This window comes from Parasteatoda tepidariorum, chromosome 2, assembly GCF_982258835.1.
Source record: "Parasteatoda tepidariorum strain Cologne lab strain chromosome 2, Ptep-v5.0, whole genome shotgun sequence".
NCBI classification, from domain to species: Eukaryota; Metazoa; Arthropoda; class Arachnida; order Araneae; family Theridiidae; genus Parasteatoda; species Parasteatoda tepidariorum.
Window position 1 is genome coordinate 131,430,226 of NC_141756.1, and position 14,058 is coordinate 131,444,283.

At 32.3% G+C, this 14,058-nt stretch overlaps 1 long non-coding RNA gene across 1 annotated transcript in view; it reads right to left on the bottom strand.

Annotated features, from left to right (window-relative positions):
• Positions 1–12,638, bottom strand: part of LOC147816235 (uncharacterized) — a 39,594-nt gene extending 26,956 nt beyond the window's left edge. Inside the window, exon 1 of the long non-coding RNA XR_015431894.1 lies at positions 12,360–12,638. This is a non-coding gene — a long non-coding RNA (uncharacterized LOC147816235). The remainder of the gene's footprint in view (positions 1–12,359) is intronic.
• Positions 12,639–14,058: the final 1,420 nt, after the last annotated feature.

The window sequence follows — 14,058 nt, forward strand, 5'->3', positions numbered from 1 at the left end:
GTTTGGGACGAAATTTTTAAGAATAACAAATAAGAAAGAAAATAAATAGAATAAAAGTTTTTAAGAAATAAAAGTTTTTGCTTGACTGATAGGTGCTATTAGTCATTATTCCGGCGCCAAGCAGACAACGGTATTGCACAAAATAAATCAAGGCTTCTACCCACCTGCAGTATAACGATCCCATCTCTAAATTGTTTTCTTTCAGAATGATCCAGAAAGAAAGAATATTTTAATGAAAAAATTTAATAATAAAATTAAAAAAACAATAAGGGCGTGTTTTCTTCCACTTTCTTGTAACCCCTACACTCACACGCATTCAAAATGTTCTACCCTCGATGCAGGGTCTCATTCTAGGCGAAAGACGAACTTTTTAATTGTGGATATTTTCCTAAGATAAAAAAATTGTTCCAACCAACTAGTGATACTGGAAATTAAGTACTTTTAAGGGCCCTTAATTTTCAAAATAAAAACTAAGCAGTTTTTAAGGACCGTGGAAACCTTGTCCTGTTCCATTTTCCCCTTATTTTCCTCTCTCTTGGCTACCGTGGTTTTTTAGTTTTGTTTTTCCTATTTATTTTTTTTTCACTTCTCGTTGGCATTTTTATGTTTTATTTTTCAAATCACTTTTGTTTCTTCTCATTCTTGTCTAACAAGTCTTGAAAATGGGAGCCAGTTTCTGAGCGCCCCGAACACGTGACTGTAACTTCCGATTTGTATATTTTTCCGAATGAAGTTTTTAAGCAAGTACCGTTTCAGGATTGTTAGTGCCGTTACCGTAATAGTGTTACCGTTTCAGGATTATTACTTCTTGGGTTTATTTATTTAATAAGGAGTAAGTTCGTTTTATTTCGTTTATTCTAACGTAAATGGATGATGTTTTCCATATACATGTAGGCAACAAACTTTCTCGACCTCTTAACCTGCTCTACTTCCGGTTAGAAAGCACACAGCTTCTTACTACAATTACAAATTCATTCTGCGGGGCGATATTTTCAAACAAATAATTTTGTTTTTGATAAAAAGAAATAAATTGTATAATTTCTGAGCATAAATCAGCAGTATTTCATAAGACAATAAATTACACAATTCTGGTGTGTTTGAATTGAAAATTTGTTTCAGTTACTTCGAAATGTACTGTTTAAAAAGGTGACATGGTTGCTAGATTTAGAAAGAACTCACTTTTTGGCAGTTCTGATTTGACCACTCTTTACTTGATTTTGACCACTTTTTACTTTGTAATGGAAGAAATTTACCTTCGCGGAGGACATTTTTAACGGAACTAATACGCATTTGCGCTATATGCAGGAAAAACCACGAGAAACTAAACGGTTAGCCTTACGGCAAGTGGACTCTAATCCATGATCCGTGTATTACTGAGGATATTCTTACATCCGCACTGTGAGGAGGATTCATATCGGTCAGCTATCGCTGGAATTCGAACTCTGTTGGAAGGCGATCCCCTAAGTCATCACGCCTCAAGTTAATTTATTTTATCGCCGTCGTTGAACAGACCCAAATTTTGGTTTTACTCTGTAGCCTTGTATTTTTGAACCCAATCCAGAAGACAAGGAAACTCTTGGATCAAGTATTGGGAGAAAAATTGCCTTCGTGGAGGACTTTCTGATGGAACTATCTTGCACTTGCGTTACATGGTGAGAAAAACCACGATTAGTCAGACAGCAAGGGAAATCCAGCCCGTGATCTGTCTACTACTGAGAATGTTTAACTTCGGGATTAAGGTCGGTGCAAGCGGTATGCGGAATTCGTATCGACCAGCCATCGCAGGGATTCGAAGCAGATTCACCTCTTTGGAAGGCGAATGGTCCATCCCCTGAGTCACTGCGACTCTAGTTTGTTTATTATTTTAATTTTTTTTTATAACCGTCGTTAACAGCCCACCCAATTAAGGGTTTACAGCTACTAATATTCAACTCCGTAGCCTTGTAGTTTTGAACTCAATCCAAAAGACAAGGGAACTACTTTATCAAGTATTGTGTAAAATTTTGCCTTTGTGGAGGCCTTTCTGATGGAACTAACCCGCATTTGCGTTGCATGAGGAGGAAAACCACGATTAACCTGACTGAAAGGGGACTTCAACCCATGATTCGTCTGCAACTGAGGATATTAAACGTCAGCACTATAAATATTTTTTGCCACAATATTGTTCTATCCATATGCCAATTCCAAAATTTTTTAATAAAATTTAAAGATGAAAGATAGCAAATATGATACTAACGATAAATAGATCTTAGATAAATAATGTTTATTTCTGTAATAAACAAGTGACCCAAAAACTGCAATTTTGTAATTGAAATGAATGTCTTATTTATTAATATTAAGAAATTATTTATTTCTGGTTCTTTGTAAAGTATGTAAACTAGATACATCATATTACATTAATCAGGGCCGCGCTAAATGCGATAAAATCGTAAATTTGGCGAATAAAATTGTTATATGGCGAAAGTTGGGTGCGAATAATATAAGCCTGAAATATACTACCGTAAAATAATTCTCCCCGATAAAAAAAAATCATTATAAACAAATTGTTAAGATTTGCATTCGGCGAAGACTTTGGAAAATTGGCGAATACTTTTGATATTTGACGATTTTACTGGCGAAAAATTTGAAACTATTACAGCAGGTCCAGATTAATCCAAATTGTTTTATAGAAAACATTCAGTAAAAATTGATTTTAAAAGCAAATTATTTTTCAATAAATTTTAAAAGAACCGTAGTTTTAAAAAACAATTAGCTATTTCAGCAAATACTTAGCTAACTCAAAAAGCTATTAAATTTTTAAAAAATTAAAAAACATATTTCATGATTTTTGAAAAGTAGCCCAATTAATATAGCCCGAAAATTCCCGGATAAGAAAAACGTTAATTTACTATAATCGGGGAAAAGACAAAATCTACCGACAAAAGGCGAAACTGACAAATTTATCGGATGACCACTGACCACTAGATTTATTGGTAACCACTTTTTTCTTTCCACTATTTTTTTATTTATTTATTTTTCTTTGAGTTAAAAGAACCTTAATTACGATTTTGTTTCTAAATTGTTATAAAAAAATATTTTTCTTAGTTTATGAAGTGACATTAAAATTATATGATATTATTATTAAAAAAATATATATTATATATGTTATTATAGCATCCTTTAAGGAAAAATAGTAAAAAAAAAGGAAAAGGAATATATAATAGGTGTGACTTTAGAATTGTTTTTCTCATAATCAATTTTAAGCTTCTCTATCAAAATGAAATATAATTTATGCTGGAAAATTGAGCCTTTTAATTAAACATAAAAAATATTAAGGTTAGAAGTTCTGCAACTGCTGCTCTCAGTTTTATCTCAGTTCTTCCATAGTTCATTTCTTCTTTTTTTTTTATCTTCTGCATTTGATTTGCGTTTTTCAATTTCTATTTTTTTTTGTAGCTATTTTTATCCTTTCATCATTGCAACTTTTTTTTTGTTTCCTTTTTTCAATTTTATAGTTATGCTTTTTTCTTGGGGGGGAAGGGGATTTAAATTTTGGAGGTTTTATTTACTATTTTTGTCATTCCAGATTCCCGCTTCATATGCGAACCGTCGTTTGAACAGCCCAACCCAATTTTGAGTTTTCGACTGACAATGTTCAATTTCATAGACTTGTAATTTTGAACCCAATCCAGAAGATAAGGAGTTCAAGTATTGGGAGAAAATCGCTTTCATGGCGAACTTTTTGATGGGACAAACCATTATTGCGTTACATGGAAAGGAAACACAAAAACCACCCATGGTTAGCCTGATAGCAAGGGAACTCTAACCATGGATCCGTCTACCACTGATGATATTTTACGTCAGCGATGCGGCCGGTGCGAGCTGCGTGCGGATTTTGTATCGGCAGAGATTCGAACCCGATTCACCTCGTTGAAAGACAAACGCTCTATCCCATGAGCCACCACGGTTCATACCCGTTTCATTTTTTTTTAAATTTATTTTATTTTATAATCGTCGTTGCACAGCCGACCCAATTTTCGGGTTTAAGACTACTATTGTTCAACTCCGTAGCCTTGTAATTTTGAACCCAATCCAGAACACAAGGTAACTCCTGGATCAGTACCCCCCTGGCGTATTGATTTGTTATGAGTACTTTGAGGACTTTGTGTACCCGGCAGATCTGACGTGCATCAGTCATCATTTACTACACGGGGAGCCTTCGGTCGGCGGGGATTGAACCCACGACCTCTGGGATATGGGCGCATTGCCCTACTAACCAAGCTATACTGGCCCCCTCCGGTTTCATTGTAATTTTGTACGGGTGAGCAAAAGACTGCACCTGGCTGATTTTTCAGCAATGAAACAAAATGATACATCAGCCGACTTTTTGATGAATTAACCAAATGAATTAAAGGAAAATAGTGAACGGTAATGAAATGAAAACTGACGTTAATCAAAAAATATTTGTTTATCGGAAAGAAAAATAACAAAAAACTTTTAACACTCACAAACGCCGATTTCAGTTTTCAAATGTGACTATGAATTTTTTTTTACGAGGAACGATTAGTTGATGTTCAACTAAATATTTTATATGAAAAATAAAACAAATGTTTCTTCATTTCTTCGAATTGTAGGGTTTTCACTCGACTTTCCCTTTGACTGTAAAACTCGCCAATTCAACTTAATCTCGAAAATTCTTCAGTTCATATGTTTATTTTACTTTAAAGAAAATTATAAAGATTTTATAATCAAGATTATTATAAAGATTCGATTATAAAGATTCGATAATAAAGATTATTATAATGATTCTTAAATGATGTTAAAATAATTGAATTTTGCATTAACGCTTTTATATAAATAATTTAAAATATACCTTCCTCAAATATTTCGAAGTTTACAAAAGTAAATTACATCCGAAAAAGGTTTTATGGATTAAAAAGTTCAATTGTTTTTAAATCTAACTAATTAATAAAACTACAGTTTTGTATTCTGCATGTAACGTCATTAAATTACCCTTGGGTTAAATCAAATTATAATATTTGCCGAGTAATAATTGCATTTTTAGGGTAATTATATAACAAAATCGATAACTTCTAACTTGAGAAACATTAACACAAAGATAATTTTTATAACATCGTTAAATTATTATTTTTTTTTGTTGAATCAAATCACATTTTATGATATTTGCAAAGTAATAATGAATTAAATTTTCATGTAAATAGAACTTATAATTGTTTGCATTTTTTTGAAGAAAAAAATTCGTTCTATTTTCTTATTAGTTTTACAGTCTACTTTAAGTTGTAAACTCAAAATTGACGTCGAACGACGGCTGTAAAATAAAATATAGAATTCCAAAACATATCCTTATTAAACTTAAGTAAATATTCAGGTATACGCCTTATTACACACGTAATTAAAAACCCAAATAAAATAAATCTTTAATTGAAAAATCATTATCAAAGCCAGTAAATAAGATAAAAACGTTACAAATGAGAAAAAAAAAAAGATTACTAACTAACTACGAATAAACTGCTAAACTATTGCTACAAAACTACGGATCTTTACTCCTATAGATTATTTTTGCAGAAACTGGAAACATTTTCAGAACACGGGACATCCAAAAGATTTAAGAGAGAAAATGCAAATTAAGTTCTTTGTAAGTTTTCGATTCGCTGAGAGTTTGTGACGCAATATAGCCGTCACTAATTAGAAAATGAGACCACCTCCTTCCCCCCTAACTACTACCTTGTTTACAATCGTAGTTGCAAAGAAGATTAAAATGTTCATTTTGAAATTCGAACTTTAATACATCTCGCAAAATCTAGCTTGAAAGGGAAGATATCTTACACCTCTAAAACAAAATTTTCTTTTAAAATAACATTTCAACTTTTACAAAATTTACAAACTGTTGTTAAGAGCTTTCACTCAGCGCGTGTTTTGCTAAAGTTATTTTAAAATAAAAATGGAGTTTATTAAATGTTTAACTTATTTTTTTTCGTTCTATGAAATTGATTACAACTTTTAAAAACAGACGAGTGTTTTATGTGCATAAAATGTAACATTTTAGACTTATGTTTTAAAAAAATTTATGAAGAAACCTATCTAACAACACTCGCTACTTTTTTAAATGAACTTACAAGTTGTACGCACAACTTTTTTTTCCAAGTGTTAAAAAAAAAAAAAAAAAAAATTCTTTTTTGTTTGTCAAATGTAGTTAAGCGTAGATCGCATTTGTAGTTGCTTTTCTCCTTTCTTAACATAGTTATATTAAATTTAGTTTTTTCCCCAACAGATTTCAAATCAGAATGGTTACAAAACAAAAAGTCTTGCGAGATAGATTAAATATTTTCAAAGGAAAATTTCTAATGTTAGATATTATTGTATCATCCGACTCAATTTTTGTGTATATTAATACTCAACTCCGTAGCTTTGTAATTTTGCATCCAATCCAGAAGACAAGGGAACTCCTGGATCAAGTATTAGGAAACATTTGCCTTCGGGGAGGACTTTTGATGAAACTAACCCGCATTTGCGTTACATGGAGGGGATCACCACGAGGACCTCCCATAGTTAGCCTGACTAACTCATGATCCGTCTAACCACTGAGGATATTTCACGTTAGCACTGTGGTTGGTGCAAGCCGAATACGGAATTCGTATCTACTAACCATCACTGGGATTCGAACCCAGTTCGCCTCATTGGAAGGCGAACGCTGTAATCCCTGAGCCATCGCGATCGGATAAATAGGACGATATATTATATAAATATAGAATATTTATTACATCAGGTATTATATTAGAATATTATAATAATTTGACCAAAATATTAGATTCACTGTAGTGTTTTAATAACTACATGTTTTGTAGGAGTTTATAGGCAATACTTTAATATTTAAACATATATGTTATGGGTTTTTATTCAGGAGATTTTATTTATACTTCCTATTTGTATTTATTTCCAACGCATTGCATTACAATGTTAAACCATTGATACAGGAGCGGAAATAAGTGCAAACCGGTTTCAATCATATAAAAACAAAGCTGTAGTATAGTATCATCTGATAGTTAAGATTTTACATAGAATTTTACAGTACGTCGAATAATATGGAGCGGGACTGTATGAGCAGTTAACTGTACACATTGTTTAGCTAAATAAAATTGAAAAATGATATGAAAAGAATGTACGGAGGGCAAAAAAAGTGAACATCCTGAATAACTTTTGATCCAATAATCGAATTTCCGCGTAATATTAGTCACTTATGATTTCTGATATTATTATTAAATATGCAAATTGATTCGTGCAGACGATATTCTTTGTTACGAAACCAGACACAAATAACATACTTTCTCCAAATAAACATGTGATGCGATGGATAAAATTAAAAAAGTTGAACAAAATCGGTCGAATAGTTCCTGGGAAAACTAATTTTAAAAATACAACTTTTTTTAAAAAATTAGTTTTTCAGGATCTACTCGACATCGCTAAAATTTTTGTATTTTGCCATGTAAAATTATATTCTTAAAAATGATGTAAAAGTTGTATACTTAACTCTTCAAAATAGTTTTTAATTATTATGAAATATAATAAAAAAATAATACATTGTTACTAAAATTAAATAAGTCATTCTTAGTTTATTTTTAAACGGCTACTCTCAAGATAGATTATTTCATAAATATTTTTTATAGGCTTTCTTCATGAAAACTGCTATTATAAACAACTTTGGATACAGTATAGCGAGTGAATAAAGTAAATGTGAGGAATGAAAAAAAAAACCAATCACTGGATCAGTGAATAGGTCTATGAACAATGAGTAACCAATAAATAGCAGTGCATTTGCTTATAGGTTGTTTAAGGTATTAAATAGTATTTTTGTGATAAGTCAAATCAGTGAATGAGTTAATAAATATTAAAAAAAAATTTAACTTTTAAATTAAGCCACGGTAGTCAAAATTTTGTCATTATTATAAATTATTTTTAACGAAATTGTGACATTGAATGCAAAGTACCTTTAAATTTAGCGTGTACAATTATAAATGTGATTTAGAACATTTCATGTGCCAGACAGGGCCGTCTTTAAACTATTTGAGGCCCTGGGCACATTAGGATCATGGGGCCCCTATGACCTTGAGAAAACACTATTTAGTTACAATAGATAAAGAAAGACAAACAAGGTTCTAAATTTATTTTTATTTAGTTACTAGCTATAAAAAAATAGGAAATATAAAAAATAATCTACAAAAGTAACTCGCTTAACTTAAAATCCTTAGATTAATTCTATGTTGATTGCAAAGGTACCCTTCTAGATTTAAGATGAGCAAAATCGTTAATCACTTCTTCAAAATCTATGGTATTGAGAATATCACATTCTATGGACATCAGCGACAAACTATTTAATCTCTCTTGAAGCATTGTACTTCTTAATTCATTTTTTATTCGTTTCAATTTGGAGAAGGAGCGTTCTCCGCTGCAGTTAGTTACCATCATGCTTAAAAATATTCTCAATGCAATTTCTACGTTAGGAAATGTGTCTTCAATTTTGTTTTGCTTTAATAGATTATATACTTCCTGTACACTGTTAGATGCTTCATTTTCACTCTGAACATTTATTAAGTATTCTTTTAAATGTTGACATTCTATTTCTAACTCTTTTTCATTTACATCTTCGTGATAGATTTGAGAAAATTCTTTGCATCCTTGTCGTATCTCTTCGGAATTCAGAGTTTTTAAGTGAAAAAATAAACTAAAACGTTGACTGACGATCTCATATGAACTTTGTCGCTGTTTTAGATGAACACTCAAGGTATCGATTATTGGGAGAAAGGTTTCTACGTTGAATCGCTCTTTTCCATTCAATTGGACTGATGGCGCAGAGCCATCAAAAAAACTCTGCCGTGAGCTTCTACGTCTTGTTCTTTGAGATAGATCCTTGTAGTCAGATTCTGGGTTATTTTCTTTGGCAGATGATTCAAAGTTATCAAATTTATCCCTGAGGTTAGTAATAAAATCATAAAGTGAAGTCAACAAATTGGTTGCAACGTCCAGTGTTATTGTTTCTTTTTGAAGATAATTACTTGTTTTGTCTATTCTTTCCAATATAGTGCTCCAGATTTCCGTCAGTATAATAAATTCTAGATTTCCCATTTTTCTAGACAGACTAAGGGCTCCGTCTCTTGTTTCTCGTGCCTGTTCAGTATCGTTTGCGATGGTGATTAAAGCTTCTAATATTCTTTTATAACCCCCATGCAAAGCACTTACTGCATCAGCTCGGGCTGACCATCTGGTTTGTGAAAGACTCTTAACAACTTTTTTTGAACCTAAATGTTCTGTTAACATATTCCATCTGTGGGTAGAGCCCGAAAAAAAGTTGTACACTTTCTGAACTATTTCAAAAAACTGTGATGCCTCCGGTACACACCCAGCAGCATGGACACCTACCAAGTTTAGTGAATGTCCTGCACATGGTATAAAGGTGGCAAATTCACATTTTTCCTTGATTCTTGTTTGTAGACCACTATACTTTCCCGACATATTTGAAGCATTGTCGTAGCTTTGTCCTCTTCAATCTTTTATGGGAATATCATGTATCTCTAAAAAATTTAAGATGGTCTCTGCTAAATACTTAGATTTATGTTCTTTAATAGGTATAAATTTCAAAAACCTTTCAACAGGAACACAGTCTTTTACGTATCGAATGATGAAAGTTAGCTGGTCAATATGAGACAGATCGGGCGTACTGTCAACGCTTATGGAAAAATATTTTGCTGATTTAACTTCATTTATAATTTTTTTTAGAACCTGTTTTCCCATTACTTCAATAAACTCATTACAGATATTTGCTGATAAATAAGAAATGTTACCCTTTCCAGGATTCCCAAATTTTTTTAAGTGATCTGCAAGAAATGGATCAAATTCACTCAATAATTCCACACAACCCAAATAATTTCCATTGTTTGAAGATCCTAGGATTTCATTGTCGCCGCGAAATGGAAGCCCTCTCGATGCCAAAAATTTTACAACAGCTACAATCCGTTTAAGTACGTTTCTCCAGTAATCCACTTCCTTTTGATGTTGAGATAATAAGTCTATATCTACTCTACCAACCGCTTTACTTCGTGCCAGATAAGTCATCATAGATTGCTTATGCGCTGGGCTATTTTCATGTGTTAAAATTATGTGATTAATATGCTTCCAATCATTACATCCATTCCGAGAGCAAAGATTAACATCAGTTGGGTTAAATAAGCAGCATGAAAAACAAAATACAGAGCATTTGGAAGGCGAATACAGCAACCATTTTCTTTCGACGCTTTCATTGTTCTTTAATTTGCGAATAAATAATGCTTTGTTGAAATATCTCGTTACTAATTTATTACCATCTTTGTATGTTCTGGATGCCTCGGAAAAGTCAGAATCTTTATTTTGAAAATATACTGGTCCCTTACGAATTAAAATTTCGCGATTTATTTCAACAAACTTTTCGTGAAAATAATTGGCGGGATCGTGCGATATTAATTCTTCTGTGTTGGAAAACTGCTGTTCAATTGACACAGTTGGAGTTGTCGGTTTTAGTGAAGTCACTGAAGTCGTTGCACTTTCGTCGTAGGAATAGTCGCTTTCTGATTCAATCTCTTTTTCAAAATTGGAACATGAAGGTTTAGAAATTCCCGCAATTTGTAATTGAGCTGAGTCATCATGTGGAACATTTATGAGTTGATTGCTACTTACAGAAGTTTCTCCAGTAGTAGTAGTAAAATATGATGTTAATTTTGGTAACTTTTCAATTACTTCTTTCTGATGTAGAGCTTTTTTCCTTTTTTCAGATCCACTAGGATATGACCGTTTCGACATTTTATATTATAATTCACTATTTAATTAATTTTATAACGAAAATATTCGCTAACACAAAACAGACAAAACGACGATTTAATCAAACAATACTATTTTTTTTATCAGAGCTCGAGCACAGTCAGTAACAAACTAACAACTACAAACAAAACAAACGCCACAACATCACAGACAAATACTTGAAGGGAATTCCCGTTCGTCAAGTCAAACGACGATCGGGAATTCCCCTTTTTTGTCTTTGGTATTACGAATGACGTTCGAATAGGTTTCTTTAAGACATAAACCACACCGCATCAAATAATTCTTTTTTTAATTTAATAATTTTTTTTAAAATTGTATTCTTATACTTACATATAGGTATTTAAATTAACCTAAACATACTAATATCGGAAAAACTCATTTTTGAGAGAGAGTGGAGTATTATACCCTGTTTATTTATTAGTTTGATCTTTCTTTTTGACAGATGTCAAATCTGAAATCGATATAACTTTGCAACGACGAACAATATCTTCTTATTTTAATAATATTAAAAATTGATAACAATCATAAGAATAGACACACAACATAAAAGTACCTGTTAAGGACTCAAGCATTTTCCGAAAGTCTTAAGTGGTTTTTATTGCTTCGAGGTAAAATTTAAATAGAAAAACTGAAAACAATGGTTTCTTACCTACCCAATGTTTTTATGTCTAGTGCAATAAAATTGATTGACGAATGAATTTATTTATTTTGAATAGTTTAAAACATACATACAGCCACATATTTAGCCAACACATTTTTTACACCAATAGATATTTTCTGTTTCCCATCACTGACCCATCTGTCAAAAAGTTCAAGCTATGTTGTACAAGGTATAGCTATCCGCATGCGGCAAACTAAAGCTAATATAATAAGCGTAGGTATTGTAGTAAGTCATTATCATCAGATTTTTCAAAATTAATGTTTTTCGGTAATAATGTATCGGTTATCATTTGGTAATCTGGCAGGAACTAGGGGGCCCCATTCGATCGCGGGGCCCTGGGCACGTGCCCATAGTGCCCAGTGGGGAAGAGGGGCCTGGTGCCAGAACAATGTTGAGTATAAAAATGCTATGGAATTTAAACAAATGAAATGAAACTTTATTAAATCGCCGAGTTTACAAAACGGTGTTTTAAAAACACAGCATTTAAAATTAGCAAATGCTAATTAAAAAAACATTTTGCAATGCGGGTCAAAATGTGATGATTTTTTCTAATTTAAATGAGTTATACTGTAAGAAAATTATTCGAAAAAAAAATTATTCGATCTAATTTATCGGTCTCTGGAAACTGAGAACACTTTTACGAGTCTGATTAACATTAGAAATTATAATTATTTGTAAAAGTTGTTTTTAAATTAATAAATTAACTTTATGCAATTTTAAAAAAACAATTGAATTGCTTACAATCAAAACTATTGATATAAACATTTACGATTATTAACTTAAACAGTTATAAAATAAAATGATTAGATATATAAACAATTATAAAAATGTATGATAATTGTAACAGACTTACTTGGTACTTCACCAGCTGTGAAACTTACTTAGTACACCATCAATTTTTTTTAAAAACGCAAAACAATACCAGCCAATAGAATTTTTTCAAAAAAAACCTAAATTATTTCTGAGATTTAAAACACGTATGAAATTGTTGATCATTATCATATTTTTATGAAATTATCCCGATTATAGTGAGAAATCACTTAATTATCACGTGAAATACTGAGATTTAATATCTTTAAACTAAAAACTATCGAAGCTTTCAAAAATTACCTCTACTACTTGCGTCTCTCCCTTTGCTTAACGAGAGAGAATATTAATTTGTTCTTCTAGGGTTGCTGTAATCTAAAATCATTTCTGTCAAATTATAGTCATATCGAAGTTTTCGGAGAAAATTCGCCAATTCAAAATTCGCCAATTCAAAAAGTTTGAACTAGATGTTACATAGAATTTTTACATCTACAAACTCTTGAAATATATATTAAAATTAGTTGTGAAATGCTTTACCATTTGAAAAAATACTGACATAAATCAGAACTAGATAGAAAGATTAACAGATGATAGGTCATGATTTTTCATAATACTGTTCTTTATTTCTAAGTTTTAAAACCTTCTTATTGAATGAAATATAATCTGTTCAAATTTCTTTTGACGTTTTTTTAGTCCTAGTTCTTTTAATTTACTCCCAGCTTCATCAAAATTACAAAAACTTGTTCTCGTTAGTCGATTTTTTTTAAAATTTTTTTTATAAATTTTGATATTTTAGAGGGGGTTATATCGGCTAGACAGAGTTATATCGGTTACAGGGCGTTATATCGGCTAAACTTGAGTATGAACCCGAGAGAACTTATTTAAATAAGATTTCCATTTGAAAGACTTAAGATATACAATACATCAATAAAGAGTAGTGGTGGCTCAGGGGATATAGCCCTCACCTCCCAATGAGGTGAACCGGGTTCGAATATCAGTGGTGACTGAAACGAATTCTGCATCCGACTCGTACCGATCACAGTGCTGACGAAAAATATTCTCAGTGGTAGATGAATCATAGGTTAGAGTCCCCTTGCCATCGGGATAACCGTGGGATGTTTCCGTGGTTTTCTTCTCCGTGTAACTAAAAGCGTGTTAGAAATTTCTCCTAATGCTTATTCCAGAAGTTCTTCTATCGTCTGGATTTGGTTCAAACTTACGAGGCTACGGAGTTGAACATTAGTAGTCGTAAACTCAAAAATGGGGTACGCAGTTCAACGACAGTTATAAATAAAATACATCAATGAAGAGACGTTTTGGATCAGGGAATATAGCGCTCGCCTCTCAATGAGGTAACCCGGGTTCCAATCCGCAACCGGCTTGCACCGATCACAATTCTGACGTAAAACATTCTGAGTGTCTAACGGAATATGGCTTAGTATCCCCTCACTGTCGTGTTAACCACTGGAGGTTTTTACTCTGCGCTTAAAGCAGATGCGGGTTTATTCCATCAAACAGTCCTCCACGAAGGTTAGTTTGCCCCAGTGCTTGGTCCCGGAGTTCCCCCGTCTTCTGGGTGGAATTCAAAATTACGAGGCAACTGGTTCGATCGCTCTCCTGACCAAAGTATCAGGATCCTATTTCCAAGATGGCGGTTATTCAGAGAAAGTACGCTATTGTGTCTGATTACGTTACTTAAAATTTCGACTACACTGATTAAGTATCATATTTGAGGTCACACCCTA